Source organism: Cavia porcellus, unplaced genomic scaffold (assembly GCF_034190915.1).
Source record: "Cavia porcellus strain 051 isolate PalLab524CR breed Dunkin Hartley unplaced genomic scaffold, mCavPor4.1 scaffold_14, whole genome shotgun sequence".
Classification (NCBI taxonomy): domain Eukaryota; kingdom Metazoa; phylum Chordata; class Mammalia; order Rodentia; family Caviidae; genus Cavia; species Cavia porcellus.
The window spans coordinates 50,483,726-50,503,725 of record NW_026947497.1 but is presented as its reverse complement, the minus strand read 5'-3'; the positions used below and the strand labels follow the sequence as shown (position 1 = coordinate 50,503,725).

Sequence of the window (20,000 nt, the reverse complement as noted above, 5' to 3'; positions counted from 1 at the left end):
CTCTTGGTTGATTTACACTCATGACAAATACAGCATAATACCTTCTAATTTCCCACACAGAACCTCTCTCAGGTTAGTTTAAGGGAGTCCTTTGGAAAAGTACCTATGAAAACAAGGGAGGCAACCGGCTGTTAAAACACAGCCTCCTGGGAGTCCAGACACAAGGAGGCCTTGGCTAGGATCTATTTTTACAAATGGAAATGTCTTCTCCATTCAAATAGCTGGAAACCAATGACCTCTCAGTAGATGTTTCTGTCCCTCCACCCGTATGCCTTCAGGTCCTTGTTGATTGCCTTGTTTGTCGGCTTGCTTCCTCTTCTTTGAAGGGTTTTCCACACTGTTCAGCCAAACCTTGCAAATGTTTCTCAGGGGACCACTCTTGGGCTGCTGGATCCTCCTTTGTTCTCATACTAGAAACTCAAATTCTCAGAAATTTAGCTTCCTTCAAGGTAGCCCTGGAACATGATGCTGGGCCAGAGGCTGGGGAGGCTGAGCTCCTTGCTTCCCTTCAGAGAAGTCCGAGGGCCGTAAAGAAAGAGCAGTAAAACTGGGTACCAACTTGTCCAGTGTGTGAGCACCTATCCCAACTTTCATACTGAAATCCCTGACTGGGAGCCCACTCAGTTCCCAGGAAACCAACGCGAGTCTTTACCTGGATTCAAGCCCTCCCTTACTTGCTCTCCTCTGCCCCGCTTCCTTGTCTGCAGACTACTTTGTTTGCTGTTGTTGACTTGCTTTTCTTTCTTGTGTAGTTCAGACTCCCTTAGTAGTTTCTACAGGGAATAATTTCTTAATAAGTGACTGACTTGACATTGTCTCAAAATCTGCTTTTTGGGACACCGACTCCAGGGTACTCACTTAAGTTTGGCAATCCATCTCCATGCCTTTATTCTGTTACACTTCTGCTAATTTCTGTTATATTTTGGTTTCTATTTTTGCTATTAACATATTTCACCAAGGCTTAGCTTCTCATTTTCAAAAAGATAGTGGTAATCTGATTTGGTCCAGCTGGTGGCCTGATGGGGCATGAAGACGGTCTACTTTAGGCCAGGTCATCAGACCTGCAAACAATCAGTTGTGTCCTTGGGTTTAGAATAAATGGTTTCCAGTATGTTTATTGGCAGAACAGTCCTAGTAGAGGGGAGTTACAAGAGATACAGGCACATAGGATTTGAAAGAACTGTTTGGTACATGCTATGATAGAATAGTTCCTACCAGGAAAAAAAGATTTTATATTATTCAGTGCTCTAGGCTTTAAGACTAGCAGCCTGTTGCAATGCTACCCCAAAATAACTTTTATATAAAATTAATCATAATACATATAAACTAAAAGGCAAAGTAACTGGCCACAGGACAGAAATTTTGAGGCCCCCCCATTGTCTTATGGTATCATTAGAGAACATACAGTAGCAATTTGGAAGCAGAAAAATTTTGTAGTAATAGCATTTCATTCGATATTACATATTTTGCAACATTAGATAGGTAAGTAGAGCATTATAATGTAATGCTTATAAAAGCATAAGCATTAAATGTTTTATCAATTTGTATGATATTTCACTTAAAACATTTGTGATCTTGATGTAAGATTTCACAGGCTTGGGGCTTGATTTCTTTTCAAACTCTGTGATTTGTTTGCACTTATTTGTAAAGGAAACACAAATTAACTTGTTAGACTCCCAATCATTGAAATATATTCAACTTGCATCCTCAAATTTGAATCTCACACATTCAATTTATTTTCTTTCCATTAAGAATAACATGAATGCTATTTGATGCGTTAGAGCTGTGGTCCCCAGAAAATTTTGATAATTTAGAAGATTTTATCTTTTACTTTAAAACCATTTTCTTTTTAAAAAAAGATTTAAATATCTACAAGTTGACATTAATTTCAAAGCTTTTTGCTTAAAGAGACAACCATTACAGTATTCTTTTAATATGGGATAATATCCTTATATTTATCATTAAAGATAGTCTTTATAGATTTTTGATATTTCAATTCATTTACTTAAACACTGACACGATGCTTGAGTATCTTTCATGCTTTTTTGCAGGCAGCCTCGTGTTGTCAGTAAACATCATTTTATGTATTGATAATTCATTAAATATTTACTGTTCTCTATAAAAATATTGATAGTTTTCAGCCCACGAGAACGGGACTAGGAGAAGAAGGTAGAACATGGCAGAAACCGGCAGGAAGAGGAGGCGGGACAAAATCCTGGCACGCATGCGCAGAGCACTCCCCAGAGCCCAAGTGTGGCTTTGTCGTGAGACTTCGAGCAGGTTTCCTGTGGGTTGGCCAGGACCTGACGTCTGACTGAGTGGCGACGATTCAAAAACAATGTCCACATTGAGTTTTGGGCACTGTTGTTTCTTGCACGGTGGCTGCCCTCACCGTGCTTTTCCTACTTTTACTTGGCCTGATTCGCTCCGCAGAGCCTGTTTTCTTTTCCAACCTTAATTGAAACTTCACTGCTAGTTGCACTTGTCTTGACCACTTAGGACAGAAAGAACCCAGAAACCACCTCCGGAAGCAGACCCAAATCCCACAACATTATTTGGTTTAGCCAGCAGGAGACCAGGTAAAGCTCTCTGGGAAATTTGTAGTTCTGTTTCTTTCTAAAATGCCATGAAGGTTTCTTCTTTTTTCTCTGTCTCGCTCAGGTTGGGTACTCGGGAGCCTTTTCCCATGGCATCTGTGTCCTACCAGAGGTCTACAAGCCGCCTTAAATTTATACCCCTTTTCTTCCTTTTACCCACTTGTGGTCATTCTGTGAGATAAAGTCAAGGAGCCTGTTATTATACCTTTTGTCCTCAAGTTTCCTGTGACGTTTTGCTTTCCTTTTGGGAAATTATCTTGGTCTCTGCCTACCCTAGTTTGCTTCCTTTTGAGCTCAAAGTCTTGTCTGTGGTCTTTAGATGGCCTTTTCTTTTTCAGGATGCTATCTTAGTGTGGGTTGCCATCTTGTCTTATCACATGACTGGGAGCCATCTTATCATGTGACTGGCTGCCCATTTTGCATCAACTATATGTGTTCCACCATATTTGTTTCCATTCCTTGTTTCTTCTAACCTGGTCCAGGTACTTTAGAAACATACCCTATACACTATAACCTGAGCAGGACAAAAGAACAGCTAGTAAAGCTTAACTCAAGTAAGTGAGTCATTCTTAGGATTTTTAAAAGTTCTTTCTAAAAAATTTTTTTCTCCCTCTACTGCCTTAAAAAAGTACCAAAAGTTTACTGTCAGGGTAAATGCAAGATATATAGTTTCTAACTGGTTCAAAATGTCTAAGGGAGTCTCGGGATACTATTTCTCAAATGATTCCACTCTGTTAAGTAGAGCCATCAGCATCAACGTGGCAAAGGGAGTCCTGGTCAGAAGGGACTCAACCCTGGTCTCATACGAGTTTTGGAGGGCTAGGAAAAGCCATCAGGTAGCTCAAAGCCCCCTTCCTGAGGAGTTAGGGGGTCCTCGTATGGAAATAAAAAGCCCTTAGTAGGATTTTCTTTTATGCTTCCATGAAAGGTATTGGCATCATACTAGGTTCAGACAGAGATATCTGTCTAGTAAATACCTGAGTTTCACAAGGAACACAGTAGGGGTTCAAATTTGATCTCCTCCTTCTGCATAAGATGCCATCTTAAGGATCTGAGACCTAGTTATGTACAAAAAGATCCCACAGTAGGACAATCTTCTATGCTTCTGTGAAAGATGCCTAGCTTTGGACAAAGATGTCTGTCTAGTAATTACTTGAGCACAGTAAGGGATGCTTTGTGGACTCAACTCGGGTCTCCTCTTTCTGCATCAGATTCCATCTTATTGTCCCAGTACCTAGCTGTCTCTGTCTAGGCTCCTAGCTAGATGAGCCATGGGAAGCTTCATGAACCATAATTTACAGATGCCTCTACCTCACTCCTAGGCTGTGTCCTTAATCAGTGGGAAAGTTTTAATCCTAACAATTTGAAAAAGGAACAGTGTATCTACTATTGCAACACAGTGAGTTTAACATAAACTAGGAAATGGTAAGTACTGGGTGTGTGATGATAGCTTGAATTATGAGACTATTTTTCAATTAAACACTTGCTGCTTAAAACATAAGATGGTGGAGTGAAATCCCTTATGTTCAGGATTTTATGACTCTTTATCTCAGGAAAAGCCCAGAAAGTATGGTAATTAATGTGGTCCCTGATGCCATTGGAATAAAACAAAAGGGCTAAGTGAAAAAAAAAGTGGCCCCTGAGGAAGAGGCATCTTTGATCATCTTGTCCTCAGAGCCCCCATGTTTCTCAGGGCACATTGATCTCTTCTCTGCTTCAGATAGGATTCCAGACACCCATGACTCAATTGCCTTTTCTGTGTTCAATAACTGGGGTCTGAAGGAGAAGGTCAAGAGAAAAGCTAGAATTACAGCTGTCGCAATTGGCAATGCTCTGAACTCAACCGAGTTATCTAAGGGAAAACCCAAAGGTGATGGAGGAACAAGAAGTCTGTACACTGAGCACACCGCTGAACCAAGCTACTGCCCTGTTCTGAGTGTGAGGTGGCCAGTGTGCCCAATCCATGGCACTGGAGGGTTGGCTGTCCCGGCTTCCAGAACCTTTATTTCCTGTTTTGAAGAGGCTCCAGGGGAACTACACTGGCCTTGCCCATGAATATTACCATTTCCTATGAGAAACCCTAGTTAACACTGGACGTCAGGGTGAGGTAATTCAATTACTTCATTCTGATTTGATCTGTTCTTCTGGGAAACTTCCTCTAGAGCTATGCCTTAATGTCAGGAAAGGAATTCTTTCGTCCTGCGCTGATGTGTCACTTCGAAGGCCAAACACTTAACTATGAATTATAACTATGAATTCCTAATCATCCCCCAGTGTCCTACTCCATTGCTAGGAAGAGACTTACTGGCAAATTTGGGGGCAATTCTCATATTCTAGCAAAGGCCAAAATGGATTTTACCTGTTGGGACCACACTAGGTCTCCCTAACCTAATTAGCCAATGAGTAGATCTTGGTGCGTGTATCATGGAGTAATCTTGACTCTCCATCGGGTCAAAGTGATGCTTGAGACCAAAATCCACTTGTGATTAACGGGCATATAGCTTCCTAAGTCACAGGCCATGCTCTTAGATGCCCCTGGGATTGTTGTAAAAATTTGCATTACTCTTAATCCTTCCTCTCTGATGCTTATAGGCCCAGAAGTGAGCCACTCGTGGGAATAAGTGATCTCCCAGACGTATGCAAGCAGGCAGGACATGTGTGTCTGTCCTCCAGCATCCTGAGGAGGTGTGATGGAAGTAGCTTTGTCCAAGGTGGATTATGCAGTTTTCAGTTCTCATGAGGTCATTGAGGACAACTTCTCCTAAAACCTCTGATCAAAAAGTGGAGCTCATAGTTCTTATTTGGGCATTGATATTAGGAAAAGTGAGAATCTATACATCTATACAGACTCCAAGTATGCCTCCATGGTGCTATGTGGCCATGTAGCAATCTGGAAAGAGGAGCTTCCTGCTCAATAAGCCATCATCTATGAAACACAAGCAGGACATTTTATGACTCTTACAGGTAGTCGATCTTCCAAAGCAGCTCGCTGTCATTCTCTGCAAGGATATCTGTGAGACATGTCTAAAGTTGCTCTGGAAAATCACAAGGCTGATAGGGATGCAGTAAGGGCAGCCCTGCAGCCCCTCAAGAGACTAGCCTCATTTCCAGTGCCTGAGGAACCATCTGGTCCTTCCTCAAGGGATCCAGTGATCAGCTGTAAAAATTCTACATGGCAGTTGGTCACTAGAATTTCCACAAGACTAAGGGGAAAGCTATTCCTGAGGACTTCTGGAAGACCTGAGGCTCCTCTTCAGAAAGCAAGAGCTCAGTATTGCTCCAGGTAAAGATAAGTGGAAGTACTAACTAATTCACCATGGTTTAAATGGGAACATGTATTAAGTCTTACATTTTTAATTAGATCCATAATGTGGGTATTGCCCACATTATGCAATACTTTGTCTTCCACAAGAAGTGTGGAAATCTGACCTGCTCCTTGTTATTGGGTTCCATATCCCCACCACAGTAGAGAAGTGACTTTCTTTCCCCCACTGAACAAGCAGCTCAGGGGCCACTTTTCTTATAACGTTGTAACAATTTTGCTGTCCAGTGCACCCAGTGAGCCACAGCACAGCAATACAGTCGGGAAGCACGACATGTGCAGTACGTAGGGCCCTCAGCTTGAAGACTGCAGGAAGGCAGACGTCCCCACTGCCTCAGCATCCCGTTAAGAAATACAGCGGTGTGTGTTTCTCAGGGGAAAGGAGACAGGAAGGAAGCATGTGACTAATACTGGCTGGGCTAAGACGTGTGACAAGATCCTGGAACACATGTGAAAAACAGTTTCCAGAGCCTTGCACTGGAAATTCTTACGAAAACTCAGGCATGTTTACCACAGAAAGGCCTAGATCTGACATCCGCCTGAAGCACAGGTGGTACAAAATGACATCTACGTTGAGTTTTTTCCTCTGTGTCGTTTCTTGCATGGTAGTCTGCCCTCACACTGTAGAGCTCTTTTCCTGCTTTTGCTTGGCCCAAACTTGTTCTACAGAGTCTGGTTCTTTACTACATTTAATAAAATTTTGCTGCCAGTTGCACTTGTCTCGGCCAATTCTTTACTCAGGACATAAAGAACCTAGAAAATGCTTTTAGCAGGAGACTTCAGCTCTATGAAGTCTGGTAACAGGGCGATTTTCTGTTCTTTGACAGTGCAGTGTGCCAAGAGCCAGAATTAATGTCTTTTCAAACAACAGTTATTCTATTTCAAAATTTTACTGTGGCTCTAGCTCCTCATGAGGCTAATGTGGGAAGATCATTTCAGCCCAGGAGTTCAGGTCCACCTACACAACGGTGAAGCCCGGTCTTGTCGCCAGGATGACGTAAGGAACCTATCCACCCTTTTGTAGAATGTGTTTGTAGTTTGCTGACTCCTGTCATGGAAAAAAGAAATGTGAGGTTGCATCAATAAGAGGCACGAGACAGATTTATTAGACTGACATTAAAGGAGGCACTCAATAATAAAATTACAGGTGCTCTAAAAAAATGGACATTCCTCGCAGGAGCTGGGAATGTTTAAGGGACATTGAAGGATATTTGTCCTCCAAAGGCAGGGGACTAGGATGTGTATATCTACTGCCAAGGGACTTAACTGTCAGCCGTCAGAATGCAAACCCCGTAGGTGTCTTTGAAGCTGAGATGTGGTGGTCACTAGCACTGTTACTCTTTTGAGGGTGAAGAAAACATAATTTAAGGTGGAAAGGACAGGTCCAAAGCCCAAGTTAAAGAGTCATTTTGTCTTTAAGACCTTGAGGAAGTTCTTTGAATGAGTTACCTGGAAGGGAAAAAGACTGGAGTAAATTTTGTTTCTGGAAGCTGAAGTAAGCACAGTTTTAAAATTGTGATTTACATGTCTCCTGCCTAGTTTTTATTTCTTCTGACCAGTATAGACAGTACAAATGGGGCAGATGGCCCACTCCCCTCCACTCATGTGAACATGGGCAATGCCCCAGGGCCACCCCATGATTTTTGTTCTGATGTTCACTACCTAGACACAGAGATAAAGGGACAAAAATCACTGGGTCCACTTTAGAAAACTTCAGCATCATAAACTCGGACATATGCATGCCAGACTACCCAACGCAACCTATAGTAAACCTTCCTTGCTAGCTCTCATGTGGATTGCATCTCATACATCCATTTATAACAGTTGAAATGTCTTAGCCCCTTGTTAATCATATTATCAATCAAGTTTTGAAAGACCAATGGGAATTTCCCTAACCTGTTACAACATCATAAATTCTAAACTCTCATATTAAATGTTCTTGCCTTTACACCAGCACAGACCTGCCCCTGCTTAGGGTTTTGTTTAGTTTTTTATTTGCAGGGTCTCACTATGTAGTTTAGTTGGTGTTCGTCTCATTGTATAGCCAGGCTGGCCTCAAGCTCTTAGTGACCCTCAGACTCCCAGATATGGGGGTTACAGGTGTCTACCACCACACCCAACTAAGCCTGATCACTCTGACCATAACTTTGCCTAAATAAACTTCATTAAAGTTTTCTGCTTTTTTCTCACAGCCACATGCCATGCCTAATTCTTTGTTACGTACAAGAACCTACAAGCCCATCCGGGACTACATCACCCATGGCTGTGTCTTTGTGAGCCTCGCTAGAAGGTAAGGTAAACCTCTTTCATTGGGGAGATTTTATACTTTATCTCCACCTTCCAGCTTTTCATATCCTCTCTCACTTATTGTGAGTGTGGGTCAGACAGTTCAGTTGCATTAGGGAGTCTGCCAAGAGAAAAGAAAACTCCCATGAGAGGAGAACCTGGCCATAGAATGGAGAATTTTAGGTTTAACTAGGAGCAAAAAAAATTCCACACATCAGTCAGGTTTGTGTTTATGCAACCTCTATTTTGCCACGAACTCCTTTCTGTTCCTCCAGGATTTTTTTCTCAGTACTGAGAGTCTTCTAAGGCCCTGGAAAACATGCGTGCTTATAAACACCGAAGGTTGTGAAGCATTTGCTTCTTGTGACCAGAAATGGCAAAAGCCTCGTGAGGCCCTCTCAGGATGCGCTGTGGCCTTATTAGGTACACTTTCAGGTCCTTACATCCTCTGCTTGGTTTCGATGAGATCCTAACAATCTCACTTGCACAGGAAGACACAAATACGGATGCAGCCTCATTCAGCCCCAAGCAACATTTCTCATACAACCTACTGGGAAACCCCGTGAGACACAGGGAAGACATGTGGAAAGCCAGCCTCTGAATCACCACAGAGAAAGCCATCTCCAAAACCGTGTGCCCTTGTGGGTCTGAAACACTTCAGTCTGAGAGAGGTCCTCCACCCTGCTCCTTTAATCTGTCTCAAAACCAAAGACCATAGGCTCAGTCGGCATGGTGCTGTCCCTCTCCTGTTTTGGGTGACCAGCAGCATGCCCTACACCACGCAGGTTCAAGTGGTCATTCAGGTGATAGCGGGTGCCGTCTGTAGGGTTTTGCTTTTCTTTCCCTAAGTGGCCTCTACCCTCTTCTTTTCCATTCAGGTCATCATCTGGCAGAAAACTCAAATCCTTTAACTTTTTCTTCTGATACTAGCTATCGGGTCATGGCAGGGAACTGAAGAGTAGGGGAACCTAGTGCGCCCCATGTGTGTGGGGGAGCTGACTACCTCTGTGTGTAAAAGGCTCCCATGGGAAGTGAGCCAGTCCTGCCCTCTTGGCTCTCTGGTGCGTCCTTCCTGGGACTTAGGGCAGCTCGTCAAGCCTGTTTATTTAGACTTCTTCCAGTGTCTCTGGGCTTGCTTCTTCAGTGCTAGCTTTGTTCCTCTCTCCATCTTGTTTTGTTCTGGCATTCTTATGATGATCTTGGGCTCAAGTTTATTCCCTCTGTAAAGTGACTGTGCCCTGTGGTTGCTGACCTCTCACCGTGCAGATTTCACCTGCTGGGAAACTCACATCTTTTTGTGATGTGAGTTAATGGTAATCAAGAGCCCTGAGGTAAAAGAAGAGATAGGGAGGGGTGAAGGGACCACTCGAGAGCTAAAGATTTTAAAACTAGGTCTTGCCTGGGTTACTGGTGCCACCAGGGCTCAAAATTCCCACGTCTTCTAGGCTCAGATGCCCTCTATAGCTGGTTGGTCTCCTTGCTCAGGGACCTATCTCTAGTTCTTAGACTGCATCTTACCATGTTTCTCACCACTAGACTTTCCTCAGTTCTTTCCAAGTGGGCCACTTCTCCTACTTTTTATGGTTAGGGGAAAACTTATTGGGTCCTAGAGGTCCCATTCTCTCCGCAGTGGGTCGTGACAGAAGATCATTTTTCAGATTCCCTCCTTCTGTCAGCCTGCTCCCCAAAAGGCAACTTTGCTGAGTAATGTATCAGGGTTTACTGAGAAAGTGCTCACTACCACCCTTAGACAGGTGCACTGTGACAGTAGATTATTATTTTTTTTTCTATTTTTTTTTGTCTTTTTCCTTTTTATTGGTACCAGGGATTGAACTCACGACTGCCTGCTAGGCAGGCGCTTATGCCTCTGAGCTAAATCCCCAGCCCCGACAGTAGATTATTTTATAATCAGCTAAAGGCGTCCAGCCTCTGTTACTGAGAAAGTGCTCACTACCCACCCTTAGACAGGCGCACTGTGACAGTAGATTATTTTACAATCAGCTAAAGGTGTCCAACCTCTGGCGCACCCCAGTTCCAGACCCACTGTCTTGAAGATGGATTGTAGCCAAAAGAGGGGAAATCTGAAGGTCCACAGTATGCGGACCCACACAAAGCAGGAGATGCCCACACAAAGCAGGAGATGTTTGATGTCTGAATCCCCAGGAGTTCTGCTCTCCCAGGGATGCCAAGGGCAGAATGAGTCAGGAACTGACCCAGGAAATGCCTTATAAGGTCCTCATGACCTAACTTACTCCTGCCCACAGACCCATCATGGGAAACACCTCATTCTTTCTGCCTGATGCTTTGCCGAGATGCTTTATGAGATACTGGAACAAATTTGAACCCCAGACTCTCAAGAAGAGAAGTCTTACATATCAGTGTACTAAGGCCTATGGAAGTAGAAAGTGTGCTTCCCTCAGCAGCTGCCTGAAATATAACACCGTACCCCAATTAGATACTTTTCATAAGACACAGGGGAACTGCTGGAGGCCTCACAGGTCCAGGTCTAACAGCTGTCTAACAGAAGCTTGGTGTTGGCCACAGAACCGATCTTTTGGGAGCTTGTGCAGCTGTACACCTGTCTGGTCAGCCCCTGCCCATGTGGTAACTCAGTCTAAACCTGTATGACCAGTGTGCCCAGAGAGTAAAGACAGCCTCTTGAGCCCCGCTGTACTAGGTCTGGGTCTGCCCGGAACCCAGATTCAGGGAACTCAACAACTAAACCTGCCATCATTCTGCACCATCAAGAAGTGCCAGACATGGATAGTATCACTGAAGTGCTTATCTTTTTTTGTCAAGGATGTCCAACAATGCAAAGAGAAGCTGGGTAAATTATCTGGGGACCCTCAAAAGTTTGTTGACAGATACCATATCTTGACAATGACTTCATCTGACTGATTCTCACTGGTTTCTTTCTGCACATCAATATAAAGACAGCGGAATATAGCAATTGCAAGGCAGGCCAAAAATGGGCTCTTCGCAGCTCTACCTGATGGAAGTCAGATGTGTTATTTGGGCCTGAAGAAGGGCCTCCATGGGATTATAACACAAGGGAGGGAGAAACCAACTGAAGCTTATGTTTTTAAGCCACCCTAGTGGGTGCACAACTGTGTGCCCAAGCCTGTAAATTATAAGACCAGGAGTGTTAGGGTTCTGCTAAAAGTCCAGCCGCTTTGAGCATCAGCTTGAAGGGGCTCTCTGTAAGTACACTGATTTAAACCTGGAGTCTAGAGAGGGCCAAATTATACAGGGACAGTGTTTTATTAGCTAAGCTGCTCAAGATATTAGGAGAAAATTCCAAAAACTCCAACATAGCCCACAAGTCAGGTGAGTCAGTTGGCCAAGATGGCATGGCTTACATGGTCTTTAATAGCCACGAAGGAAAAGAGGACAAAAAGGAATAAAGAGAAGTAGCAGCTAAAGTCATGCTGGCCCAGATGGATAAGGCTTCTGATAAAGCCTGTGGCCCCAAGGGTCTGAGGTGGTCCAAAGAATGACAGAGGTAGGTCTGAATGCTTCCAGTGCAAGCCAGCAGGCAGCAGGCAGAGCAGTCCCCTCACAAGCCCCCAGGTCCCTGCTGAGCCTTTCTGAATACGGAGGTGATCTTGTTCTTCTCAGAGAGGGGGGAGGTAATCTGTCTCCATGGTGGCCAGGGAATAATGCCCAGAGTGGCTGATGGTGCTGGAGGTGGCCTCTGTTGTACCCACACAAGGGCATCCCATCACCCTGTCAGGTCTTTGGGTGCCTGAATGTCACGGGCAAGCTTGCTTGTTACAGCAGCAGCTTGTTACAGCAGTAAATTCTGGCCTTCTACTGGGGCAAACTGTCATCCTGTTCCTAAGCAGCTGTGGGCCTTGGAGGAGTTACCCTGTCAGCTTTCTTTACCTCTACTCTGAACTGCTGGTTGAGAGATTTCCTTTTCTAAGCTGCCTTCATGGTAATACCAGAATTGCTGAGACCTGCAGTTGGCAGGGATATACCCGTCCTGCTCAGGGCCACTGTGTCACTTAAACCTCTGGAAATCCATGTTCTAAGTGCTAGGGACCTGGGCAGCTCCTCTTCAGCTTCCTCCTTTGTGAGGAGCTGAGCCCCCAGTGCAGTATGATGGCACCCCAGGGCAGGATATCAAATGCCTTCATTTCTGTTCCCAAGAAGCCTGTCTCCAAATACTTGTTAGATTCATTTCTCTAGGCTAAATCCCAAGCCACCTGAGGCAACAAGCCAAACAGATAAACAAACAAACAAACAAACAATAAAGAGAGGCACAAACTTCATATTCATGCAAACCAGTTGATGACCTCAAGTTTTTTTTTCTCTGAAAGAAAGCACAAACCAACTTGCTGAGCCATATAAGTAAACCATTTCATAACTTCCAAATAAAAGGGAAATTCAGCCCTATCTTGGCAAGAGGGCTCCTTGCGAGCATTGTGTAACTAGTTTTCCTACTCTCATGCTTGCCATGATTCATTCTCGACATCTCCGCCTCAAATTATCAAATGACCTTTTTTGGTTTGTTCTTACTTTTCTTGGCAATCTGTTTGGTGGTTCAAGGTTTGCCTCGAGAGATTGCGAGCAATGATTGCTAACACAGAACTTTAAATCTAACCAACCTCTTTTTAATTTCTACTAACCCCGACTTAATAAAGGACTCTTTCCTCACCCTGCAGCCAATATATTCTGTGCCCATTTCCAACCAACTCTGAGCTCCTGGAAAGGTGACTGCTGGTCCAAATATTGAGGGGGCCTTGCTTTTCAGTTATTATGCCATTTTCATATCAGTGAAGTGACCAAATTAACCTCAAGGGAAAGGGATGCTTCCCTCTGCAAATATTATAAAAATAATTTTAACCAGGTTTCTTCCACAAAACTACCCATATGGATCCTAATATCCATTCATAAGTTGCTTAAGTTACAGGTGCCCCTCTGTGAAGAGGGCCTGAGACCATGCCACAGTCAAAATCTGGGCACATTAAAAGACTGCCTTTGCAAACAAATCCTAAAATAAATCCTTCACTGGGCCATGCCAACATCCAGGTAAACCAAACCACAGCCTTCAAAAACCTGCTGCATTCTCATGGAAGTCATCTCTGGACACACAAGGGCTAGGAACAGGGAGTCAGGGTACTGTCGAGGAAAACTCTTCAGTTGTGTTTTGACATTCTCAGGAAAAGATTGCTCTCAGCCATGACCATTGAGTCTTTGCTGGTGCCTGGCGAGGAAAACTCTACTGATTGAGTGTCAGTGGATACCAGAGAAAATTAATTCTGAGAAAACAGAACTACCAGTGCTACTCCAGCTACTTCTTTTGGGTTCTTGCAGCCTCAGACTGGAGTTACACTGGCAGGGATTTATCTGTTTGGAAAAATTAAGACAATCAGCCACCCATATGTTTACTATTGAAAGTAATTTATGTTTTGAGACAACAGCTTTTCTTCCTGTGTGGCACTGATTCCTGTCATTGTGTTTTAGCAAACTAGACAGGAACACGTGCCTTTATTTATCTGCACTCAGGCAAATATAGAATGTAACAACCAATTCCTTCCAGTTCCTTTAGCCACCAGGATTTCTCTTGATGAGGCCTTTATTAATGCTTCTTGTAGCCTTAGTATTTGGAACGGGTCACATTTCTTCTCAATGAACACCTGGTAAGCTATAGATAATGATTCAGATCAAGGACCAACACCCACCTCCATATCTGTGGCTCATGAAGAAATCCTCAAAGGAGGATTTTACTTCCTTCACTCTCAGGCAGAGCAAGAGTTCCATGGTAGAGCCAGTGCCACTACTCAGCAGGAAGCAGCTATAGAAAATGGCCCTTAAAAATTTGGGGGGACCTGGTCCCTTCGGGAAAATAATATATAGTACAATCAAGGCTAATGGACCACTGTCCTCTATTCATCTGAGCCTGGGCTATTCCCCAGGGCCATCTCTGTGACCTTGGTCCTGAGATCTACTACTTAGAGGCAGAGATAAAAAGACAAAGACCCCTGTGTTTGCCTTAGAAGATTCCAAAGTTCCAAACCAGCACATATGCACCACAGACTTTCCAACAAGATGCAAGGTAACCTTTTGTCACTTGGAGCTCATTAAAAGTTCATAGATATGGATGCATCTCATGCATGCAATTGCAACAGAGTACAGTACAGAAAGTGACATATGCAGTACATACAGCTGACATGTTAATTAGCACAATGTTAATCACACGATCAATCATGCTCTGAAAGACCCAGCAGAGGCACCCTTGACCCAGCGCACCACTTTAAATCCTCAAACCAACATAGGCAGCACTCGTGCCATTTCCCTTTGTGCTTACTTTGAAAATACATTTTCTTAATTAAACCTAATGAAACATTGCTGTTTTTTTCTTATCATCATGTGCCATGTCCTCTTCTTCATTCATCTTGCACAAGAACCTAGAAACTTGTCCAGGATCCCACCTCCCATAGTAACACTACCTCATCACCCTCCCCCAGGACTTCAGTCCCTTATTAACATAGTAACTTCAGCCAAGACTCTGAGGTTTTCTGGCATAATTCTGCCAAGATGAAAATTGGCCCTTTTACCTTTTTTGATGGCTGAACATGTTAAGAGGTATGAAGGCAATAAGCTATTCCCAAAGTGTCACTTTTGAGACAAAGGGAGGGTCATTATTACTCTGAAGTGACTTGGGAAGTCCAAACCTAGGGATGATGTCTTTTAACAGAAGTTTAGAGACTTCTTGGGCCTTTTCAGTGGTGTGTGACATGCTTTTATGTACCCAAAGAAGGTGATACTGAAAACTAAGGGATATTTGTGTCCCTAGCATGAGGGTTAGGGTGAAGTCTTGTTCAGAATCAGCTCTGGGAAAGGTACCATGCCTTTCTACCAGGCTGGGCAAAGTGGGAAGGCTTGACTTTTCCTCCCGGATTGTTGCAGAGGTAAAAGGAACAAGTGCTTGTAACTTCCTGAATAGTAGACTTGAGGCTGTTTCTTTCTCTTTATGTGGGTGAAGTATGTAAAGATAGTTGTGATGCACATAAACACCAAAATGTGATCTCAGCAGAGCAATATTTTGATGATCAAGTGGCTAGGATGACCCACTCTGTGGATAGCCATCAACCTTTTCCTTTAGCCACCCCTGTTATTATCAAATGGGCTTATGAATAATGACCATGGTGTCAAGAACGGAGTTTATGCATGGGCTCAGAGACACGGACTTCTGCTCACCAAGGGTGATCTGGCTACAGCCGCTGCTGAACGCCCAATGTGCCAGTAGCAGAGACCAAGGTTGAGTCCCTCATGTGGTACCATTGCCTGAGCCAACGAGCCTCTGTAACCTATGAGGGCATGGGAAGCTCTAAACAGCATCTCTGTCTGCTCCTACACCTCAGCTATGATTGGATCAGCTGGTAATTGAGACTACACAGCTCCAGTGGCAGAGCACCCTGCACTCCAGCCTGGTCCTGTTGCAGAACTGTCTCTTGTTCCAGGCTCCACCCAACTCTGGCAGCTTTGAGAGTCACTCAGTTAATGGACTGGAGTTATACACTGAAGTGAGGAATGTGTGGCCTCCAAAATCCAAATAGGTCCACTAAGCACCATGTGTCTTTTCCATTGTAAGGGGAGCAACTTATCTTTCATCTTAGAAGGAATATCTCTGCATTTCCACACCACTGGACTCCTAGAAATTTCACTAGGGTAGAGGGACCTTGACTTTTAGGTGGATTTATATCCTGTCCTTGGGCATGCAAATACTTGCTTACAAGTCCAGAGTGGTTGCTTTCTCCTCCTTACTTTTTCCAATCTGCATAATGTCATCAGTGTAAAGGACCCAGTGTGATACTTTGTGGAAGAGAAAAATGATCAAGATCTCTTTAAACTAAGTTGTGACACAGGGCTGGAGAGTTAATATAACCCTGATGTAGGGCAGTGAAATGGTATTGATAGCCTTGCCAGATAAAAGCAAATTGATTCTGGTGAGCTTTATGGATAAATATGGAGGATAAATATTTATGGATAAATATTTGCCAAAGCAAGAGCTGCTTAGTACCAGGAGATATATTAATCTACTCAAGCAAGGAAACCCCATCTGGTACTCAATATGAGTAACCACATAATTGATTTACAGCAATACACTGTAATTCTCCGATATTCATCCATCTCCTTCTGCACAGGCTAACTAGGAGAATTAAAAGATGTGGCGAGAACCACTACCCTGCACATTACAAGTTCTTGAGAGTGGCACTAACCTCTGAAATCCTTCTAGGTGTGCAATAACGTTTTTGGTTTATTATTTTCTCAAGTAAAGGTAATTCTCATAACTTCCCCTTGGCCTCTCCATTCGTAATAGCCCTCCCACTATAGTTAGGTAACCAAGGTGAGGATTCTGCCAAGTAGTAAGTACAGCTAACCCAGTTGTGAATTCTAGAACCAGGGAAATAACTGCAGAATAGATTCAGGGACATCTATGACCCACTGTGCACTGGATGATGATGTTTTGTTCTAGTTGTCTCCCAAAGTCTGATCATTTTGCTTTCTCTAATATGTAATTTCCCAAGTTAAAGGCCTTAGATCACTTTGGAGAAAGAAAGACTGGCAATGTAAATTTTTGGTAGTATATCAAGGTCTTACCTCAAAAGTCACTCTTTTATTCAAGGGGTTTCAAGTCTGTAAATCAACTCACATCTGGGAAATGGTTGAAGGACTATAATTCTTTGATACTGTAATTTGAGATATGTTTTTATTTATTTACCCTTAAATTTTTCTGATTATATAAACCTAGTAAAGATTTGGTAGGTTTTCTGTCTATTGTGGGAACACCACAACTAATCAGCCAGTGCTATAGGTCTGTCTACACAGGTCAGACCATTTCCATCATTGCTTTGCTCTGCTTCCATTTACAGTATGTGCGCCTTGCCTTCAGCAGCTGAGTGCTATCGCATGACCCCTGCCACTCTGGGATTCAGTAAAACCCATTCCCTTGAGCTTTCTGATCAAATGAAAATGGTCCCTACCACAAGATCTGGCATACAGATAAGAACAATGGCAGGGCACTTTAGGGATGCTGGTGTTCCCCTAGTGAATCTGTTTCTTAAAATGTCACTGAAGGGTACATTTGAAGGATCATCCCAGTGTGGAAGATTAGATTTAACAGCGCAAATCCACTCCAGCATTCCCATTTTCCCGAGTCTTTGAATCTCCTCACCAACAGTAAACCAAGGAATAGCAGACATCTCCAATTCCTTCACAGTGGGCCATCTTTTGATCTGTATTTCTGCCGAAAAGTCAAACAAGCCTTTAAAACCTTCTAAAACTCCATGAACTACAATGTTAAATTTAGGATCTCTACTTATGTGTTCATATTGACAAACTCATCCTGACCCAGGCATTTATTTTTGCCACCACTATCCCACACCTTTAAAATCCATTCGCATAATTCTTCATCAGACCTCTGCCAATAAGAGTTAGAAAACTCAAGAAGCTCTTTGGGATTAAAAGACCTCCTCCTGGGTCACATGGTGCATTTCACATTTAGGAGCCTTCTGGGAATTGATCCTGATTATAGCCCTAGAGGCTAAAAGTGGGTGGAGACTGGGTCCCACAGAATATCAGCATTATTATGTTTGATAACTGCATCAAGCAACAAAGGATTAATTTCCTTAAGGAATAGGAGAACAGGCCAACACCACATGGTTGGGTGGATATGTGTCTGCCACTGTGGATGGGGAAATCTCTTTCTCTGGCAAAGCAATCTGATTAGAATTTAGGAGCTCAATGTCACCAGCTTCATCAGGGTCTTCCCGAATGACTCCACTGCATCCTATTCTTTTCCAATTTGTTCCTTCACTCTTCATAACCCTTAAAGGCTAAGAACTCAACTTACACTGTATTTTAGCCAATTGTATTATGAGGGCTTCTATTTAGGTTTCTACAATCTCAGCCCTGTGGCTAAAGGAGAAAAGATTCTCTTTCGGACACACTTCGGAATTTTCAGATTGTTTATTTGTGTCTGGAGCTGGGAATTTGAATCTTTGAGCTCATTATTTTCCTTCATTAATTTTATCACACTTAGAAACTTTCAGATTTTTTATGCATGTTTGGAGCTCATAACTTTTCTTTACTAGTTTGCCAAGAGATGGTAAGAACAATCAGCCGACAACATTGTATGTCCCCACTCCACAAAAATATTCACAAATGTCACGTACAGCAGTGATGATGAATCTCTTAAGATCAAGTCCCAAACCACAACCCTGAAACAACTTATTTATCACAAAATGCCAACACTGAAGTTAAACCTGAACACTAAAGTTTTAGTTTAGGAAAAGCAACTCCTACGTTAAACATCTTTTATCTTAAAAACACAATGACATGCACAAAACACGTTCATCACCACAGTTATATAAACCACTAAATTAAACCATTAAATAATATAAACCACTAAATCCCATGCATTGCCCCTGGAATTTGATTATCTTAGTTGAATAGATCGACATTGCAGTTTCCAGCATGACTATGACTTTTACTTCATTAACTTCTACTACCATTTTTTACTACATTATCACTAGGAGACACTATAGCAACTTTAGTTCTCATGAAATTAGACAGCCAACTCCTGGAAGCACTACAGCCATTAAAGAAAATCATCCTTACATTATGTTTCCCTAGAGTCTGTTCTGCTACCAGTCTGTTTTAGTTAGGGTTCGTGAGAGGAGCAGAGTGAATAAAAATATATTCCAGAAATACGATATATAAAGATTTCCATTGTAGGCTTACAGTGGCCGCCTGCAGAGTCAGGAGTGGGAGAATTCCTGTGGGCCATCTGTGTGCTAGAGAGCCGAGGATCCGCATCAAATCCAAGGCCAGGAGCTCACTGCAGAGTCCCATTCAGGCCCATATCAAGAAGCTGAAAGGTCGAAGATTCTGGCTGGAAAGTTGCTGTCTGTGCTGAAAGCCTGGAGACAAATATCCAAAGGCAGTGATCAAGACTGGAGCTCTTCTAAAAAACCAGAAATGAGACTTCCTTTTTTCCCTTTTTTATTCCAGCCAGGCTACAAGCCTATTGGTTGGTGCCACCCACACCCGGGGTGTGTCCTCCCTCTTTAGTAAGTCAGTGATCCAGAAACACCCAGAACTGTGGTTTCTGGGTTCAGAAACACCGCAGTGAGGTGTTTCCTACTCAAGCTGATACCCCAGTTAACTGTTCCATTCACTATCCTACAGCCATGAGAAATTTAAAAATCTAACAGTATTTTGATCATCTACATATTGCAACAGGGCCCCATTTTTAAAAGCAAGAGAGCTTAATTTTTTTTGCAAGAGAATTTTCAAGTAACGAGCTGTGTCTGAATCCCTGAAATAGGGCTATCCAAGTACACTGGGCAGTTTCCACAGCAGCAAGGTCAGTCTGTTTAAAAGGCAAGCAGACCAGATGTAATAGCATGCAAAAGAAAAATGTCTTTAATACCCAGAGGAGTTAACCATGTAGTGTCACTCAGAATTTGAGTTAAGACGATACATCATTAATGGCACAGAAATCTGGCCCTGCTGTTTCCCATTTGGTTTTAGTATTAGAAGGATGGGAGTGTTCGTGCAATGGACCAAAAGGTCATGTTCGAGGAATTTACAAATCAAAACCTCTGGCTTACTAGGATATTATCATTTATGAGAATATTTCTTTCAGTCTTTTAAGGAAATCCCAAAAGGCATGAATTGCCTTTTCTGGGGTTTTAGTATTCCAGACTTGGGGAACTATCTGATAAAATTTTCCTATAGCTATAGTTGTTGTCTGGTGTATCTGGAGTTAATGCTCCTAAAAC

The 20,000-nt window shown here is 43.0% G+C and overlaps 1 protein-coding gene across 1 annotated transcript in view; it reads right to left on the bottom strand.

The window, feature by feature from the left end:
* Positions 1 to 19,113, bottom strand: part of Map9 (microtubule associated protein 9) — a 66,044-nt gene extending 46,931 nt beyond the window's left edge. Inside the window, exon 1 of the mRNA XM_063260894.1 lies at positions 18,958 to 19,113. The gene's annotated coding sequence lies outside the window, so the exon portion shown is untranslated. The remainder of the gene's footprint in view (positions 1 to 18,957) is intronic.
* Positions 19,114 to 20,000: the final 887 nt, after the last annotated feature.